Consider the following 6,267-nt stretch of genomic DNA (forward strand, 5'->3'; position numbering starts at 1 on the left):
CTCTCCTTTCGATAGTTTTATAACACGTTATCAGCACGAAAGTTCTGACAATCTTGAAGCTAATAGTCCTCTACTTCAAGTAAGTTTTTCAATATATTTTTATATTCTTGATTTATATATGTAAAAAATGTCAAATCTTACAAAATTAGAATTCGTTGCTCTTGACATTTCTGGGAAAAATTATTTATCTTGGATCCTTGATGCTGAGATCCATCTGGATGCGATGAACCTGGGAGAAACAATTAAAGAAAGAAATCAAGGGTCCCTGCAGGACCGTGCTAAGGCAATGATTTTCCTTCGGCACCGTCTTCATGAAGAATTAAAAACTGAGTATTTAACGGTGAAAGATCCACTTATTTTGTGGAATGATTTAAGGGAGAGATATGAACACCAGAAAACTGTAATCCTCCCAAAAGCTCGTCATGATTGGATGCACCTGAGGTTGCAAGACTTCAAGAATGTTAGTGAGTATAACTCTGCACTCTTTAAAATTAGCTCTCTATTGAAATTATGTGGTGAAAAAGTCACTGATGATGACTTGTTAGAGAAGACATATACTACTTTTCATGCCTCGAATGTGCTCCTGCAGCAGCAGTATCGAGAGCGAAAGTTCAAGAAATATTCTGAACTTATATCTTGTCTTCTATTAGCTGAGCAAAATAATGAGCTTTTATTAAGAAATCACCAGTCACGTCCTACTGGTTCTATATCATTTCCTAAAGTGAATGGTATTAGATTTACATCATTCCCAGAAGCGAATGGTGCATCTTTTCAAAGAAAAGGAGGACGTGGACGTGGTAAGAAAAACTATAGAAGTGGAGGTTCTAGAAGTGACCACACTAAAAGGGATAATAATAGATATACACCGTACCACCAGAAGTGGTTCAACTCAGAGAAGGGCAAAGGTCCTCAAAACAAATTTTTAAAAAAAGATGAAGATGGATGCCATAAATGTGGTATGAATGGACATTGGGCTCGTACCTGTCGTACAGCCAAGCACTTGGTTGACTTATACCAATCTTCTATAAAAGAAAAAACAAAGAAATTTGAAACAAATTTTGCTGAACCATCATATGCTTCAAATTCTATAAATGGAGAAGATATTACAAGTCTTGATATTTCTGATTTCTTTGAGGATTCTAGTGGTAGAATTGATCATGAAAGTGTTCATGTTTAATTAATGTATTTCATTTATCTTATTATAAAATATTTTTATATTCTGCAATGTTTTGTAATAATGAAAGTTTTATACTTGTTATAAATTATTGATGATATGATTTATCTGAGAATGGAAATGGAGCATCCCTGAAGGATCGCCCTAAATCAATAATTTTATTGAGTATCTCATATGAGTGATACTTGTACCAAAAACTCATTATGATTTATGCACCTGAAGTTGCATAATTGAAATTGTGAAAAGAATATATATTTGAATGAACGTCTCGAATGTGCTCCTGAAGTAGCAATATCGAGTATGCTCCTGAAGTAGTAATATGAAATACAAACGTTCACAATATATTCTAAATTTGTGTCAGGTATTTCAGTGACTGAGTAAAATAATGAGTTTTTGATAAGAATCATTAATCACGTCTTACTAGATCTATATCATTCCCTGAAGTGAATGATAATGAATTTATATCATTCTATTCCCTGAAGTAAAAAGAATGATGCGTTTCATTCAAAGAAACTAAGAGATTGGACGTGATAATGAATATCTTTTTGGGCCAGAAGCTCGTATTGGAAAAGCTGTAAGCTTTCTCTTTGAGATGATATTATACAAATTATTGAATCAAATATTATGATGCATCAAAAGATGATATGATTCAAAATATTTGTATCTTTTCATGGTTATCTTGATCATCCAAAATCAATTATGATAAGTCGAATGATTTTCATATGGACGTCCATAAAAGAACCAGAAGATTCTTTTACTATAAAGTCCTACCACCAGAAGTGAAAAGAAAAATTTGCTTGAAGCAAATAAGATGAAATTATTCAACGTTATCTTGATTATCATATGTGAACCAGAAGTTCAGATGATAATTAAATTTTGGATGCAATAAGATAAAAATGTCTCATATTCTAACTGCTAAAATCCCAGCGAGGATTGAAATCCCTGTAGGACAATTAAGAAATTCAGCAGTCTAAAAACATGTATAAAGGCATGTGAGACTTATCGATACAAAAGATAGAGTATCTCAAAAGAGAAAGGCACAAATAATTTGGTGCTCCTGAAGAGGCCATACCCACAAAACAAGCAATAAAGTCTATCCAAATTCTTTGTATAAAATTCTCCTATATAAACTCTTGAAAAGTGCCTCCTGAAGAGGTTTTTCATGAAAATGTCTTCCCTTGAAGAGGGACAGGTACCTGAAAATAACGAGATCTCGAATAATGGAGAAATTATGGATAGAAATAAAATCGTTGTCGACAACGTATTTCCATATGAGATGGCAATTGACATTACCAGAAATAATGGAGAAAGTGAATCAAGAACCGTCGAAGAAGACCGACGTAAAATATTGGCCAATATTTGAAAGAAACAATTCCTGCAGAATTGATTCACTAGTAAAATATGATGCATCGGGACTTATAGTCCAAACACCTAAAGAGGTGATGCTTGTTGAATGTCAGTGGGTATTTATGGAAAGGAAATAAAAATGTGATATATAAATCACGAGTCAGTTTCTCAATTCCTGCAGAATTGATATCACTAAGTAAAATGTGATAAATATGGACTTGAAGTCCAAATACAAATGAAACAATATTGATATGATTTTAAAGTGGTTAAATCATATTAAGATTTTTATTAGCTTGAAAGTTATCGAGAGTTTGGATATGCATGATTAACTGCATATTTATATGGATTATTGGATCATGATATATATATGAAAATCCCTGAAGGATAGGAAATGTCTGAAGCTTCTAATATGAATACATCTGGAAATATGTATTCTATCAAGTTTCAAAGATCTTTATATAATCTAAAGCAATCCAAATGCAAATGAAAACAAGCTATTATTGCAGTTTATATATATGATTTAAATGTCATTGAGGCTCCAGAAGAGCTCATAAAAACTGCACATATTTAAAATATAAATCTGAAACCCTTGCGGCTTCAAGGGGAAGATGGATGATGTTATTAGTCATGAAATACCATCTTTTAATACAATTAGTATTTCAGATTCATATTATGGGTTTGATATGAAATGTGCATTATTAAAGAAGAAATAAAGCACACAGAACATTTACCAAAAGATAGAAACACAAATATGAATATTTGTGAAATATTATTTTATTATCTTGAAACAAGAATTACAGAAATTTAAGGCACTTTGCCTCATTCTTCAAATGCTCTTGTTCTTCAAGAATCTGCATGGCATCCCTATCTAAAGCGGTGGGCAATCGAAAAGAAGACTTAAGCAAAGATTTTAAATTCTTATTCTCTTGCTTTATTGATTCTATCTTCATGTTGGACTCCAGAAGAAGTCGCTGAAGTATAGCAATATTCTCATGGAGATCGTCAACTCCACAAGTTCTGGATTGCAGTCGCTGAGAAAATGCGACAATGGATGATGAGTATCGGGTAACGAGACTCACAAGCTCATAGATAGCTTCATTATCTGCTCTACAGGTCAGATCATTATATTGCATGATAGCACCTGTGGTAGAGGCAGGAACAACTGATGAACGAGGTGCAGAGTACCTCATATATTGGCTATGAGAAGATCGCTGAGCCATTGCAGAGTAAAAATGCAGAAAGAGATTGCAGAGTAAAAATGCAGTATGATTACAGAAAAGTGAAGAAGATGAGATGTGAATGAAAATGAGCTGAATATCTCTTTTATAGAGAAAATTATGATACAACATCTCTCGTGAAGCAAGATAAAAGAGACGAAATATAGCTTCATAGCTCTGCGGCGCTTGACAGCACGTCTGACAGCTGCGATGCCTGACAGCACGCCTGACACCTACAGAGGAGTTGAAAATCCGCGGTGCTTGTCTGATCTTAAAAGGCTGGCCACCGTTTTTATTAAAAAATGAGGTTAGCGGTTTAATGTTGATGAATTCTCCACTAACTGTGTTATTTACAAGAACTCCAGAAGAGTACAACTCCAGAAGAGTAGTGATGAGCAGAAAGATCCAGTTGTGATTATTTTATCAACATGGATCAAGTCCACAGTTAGTTGGATGTACAGATGCGAGTTATCTTTCAGATACACACAAGAAGATCATTGCAATTCATGAGAAGAAAGTTGAAATTGATATCAAGAAGGTACGGTCAAGTGATAATCTGGCAGATTTATTCACAAAAGCATTACCAACTGCAACATTTAAGAAGATTGTACAGAACATTGGAATGCGGAGACTTGAAGACCTTTTATCATGCACTTTTCAGGGGGAGTAACGTCTTGAAGACTTATGCTGATTGTACTCTTTTTCCTTCGCTAAGGTTTTATCTCACTGGGTTTTCCTTCGCAAGGTTTTAATGAGGCAATCTTAAAGCATTTTATGGTACACATGAATATTGTACTCTTTTTCCTTCGCCATTGGTTTTTTTCCCACAGGGTTTTTCCTTGGCAAGGTTTTAACGAGGCATATTCATTATATGTGGTCATCCAAAGGGGGAGTGTTGTAAAATAACATTGTAAAATTGTATGACCACCTTGAGTTAGAAGTCAAATGCACAGTGCATAGTGCCAGCATAGTACTGCATAGTAACTGGCATAGTTCCCTTTGTACGCCTATATATATTGTTGAATTCTTTAAGAAATTCATAAGTTTCATAACTTCTCTGAGTTCTATCTCTCTCTCTCTCTCCTTTCGATAGTTTTATAATAAAATTAACTTTTAATAATAAATTTTTTTTTTTAAATGATTATACGATATTTATAATTTTATAATTATACGTATTACTTTTTTTTCTCAGACAAACAAAAAAACAAAGCAACACACATTGGGCCCAGGTTGTATTGTTGAGATCCAATCCGGAGGGGAGATCCATGTTGAATGTCGAAAAATAGGTCCCGTCCGAAGAAGTAAATAATGGATACTGTTGATTTCTTTTTATTATCAATCTCTTATAAAACAACAAATGTATTTTCGTAGTATGGATTATATAATACTCTTCATATAATTTAAAATTTAATAAATATACACAAATTTTAATTGATATCACATGTTACAACCAGATGAAAGTATCTAATAATTAGTTAATTTATATTTTGAAAGATAAAATACAATATCAATCTATATGTCTAGTAGCTAAATGTGGAATCCCCTCTTTTTATAAGAAATACATAACGTTTATATATCTGATAACTATATTTAGCATTAATATATATAAATGTATATATTTATAAATAGTTTCACATAATACATGCAGAGGGTGGGGCAAATGGATTTCTTGAAAGGGTTGAATGGTAGAGTTGATGGGGCTATGAATGAAAATATGGTAAGAGAGTTTAGTACAGATGAAGTATATTTGGCCCTTAATAAAATGAACCCAAAAAATACTCTAGGGCATGATGGAATGACCAATTTTTTATCAAAAATTCTGGTGGGAAAGAGGTGACAAATGCTATTTTTAAGGCTCTTAATCACGGTCAGTTTCCACAGGAGATAAATCACACTTTCATAACCTTGATCCCAAAGAAAAAGTAGCCAGAGTTGATATCTAATTTTAGGCCAATTAGCTTGTCTAGTGTTATCTATAAATTGATTTCAAAAGTCTTAGCCAATAGTCGGTTAGGTTTAGGGTATGGGATGAGTTTTAAAATTCTCATAGCATCTCGTTTCATCATTACAACATTTCTAAATTTCCATACAAAATATAATAAATAATTTAACTTTTTCAAATTTCAAAAAAATAATAATATTAAAATATAATGTTTTAAACTTTCATCTAAAAAAAAATCTCATCTCACTCTCCAAACCTAAAATAAAGAAGTGATGCCAATCATTATTTCAAACTCACAAAGTGCTTTTGTACTTGGAATGCTTATTGTTATCTGGTGGCATATGAGTTGGTGTATTTCCTCATGCAGAAAAGGTAAGGAAAAAGAGTTTTATGTCTCTAAAGCTAGACATGAGTAAAATTTATGATATGTGGAATGGGGGTTTCTAGAAGCTGTTATGCAGAAAATGAGTTTTGGTGACAAATGGATCAAACTTGTGATGTTTTGTGCAAAAAATTTATCTCTTTCTCTATACATGTTAATAGGGTGCCTAAAAGTCCTTTATTTCCATCTCGAGGTTTGAGGCAAG

Source organism: Carya illinoinensis, chromosome 11 (genome assembly GCF_018687715.1).
Source record: "Carya illinoinensis cultivar Pawnee chromosome 11, C.illinoinensisPawnee_v1, whole genome shotgun sequence".
NCBI classification, from domain to species: domain Eukaryota; kingdom Viridiplantae; phylum Streptophyta; class Magnoliopsida; order Fagales; family Juglandaceae; genus Carya; species Carya illinoinensis.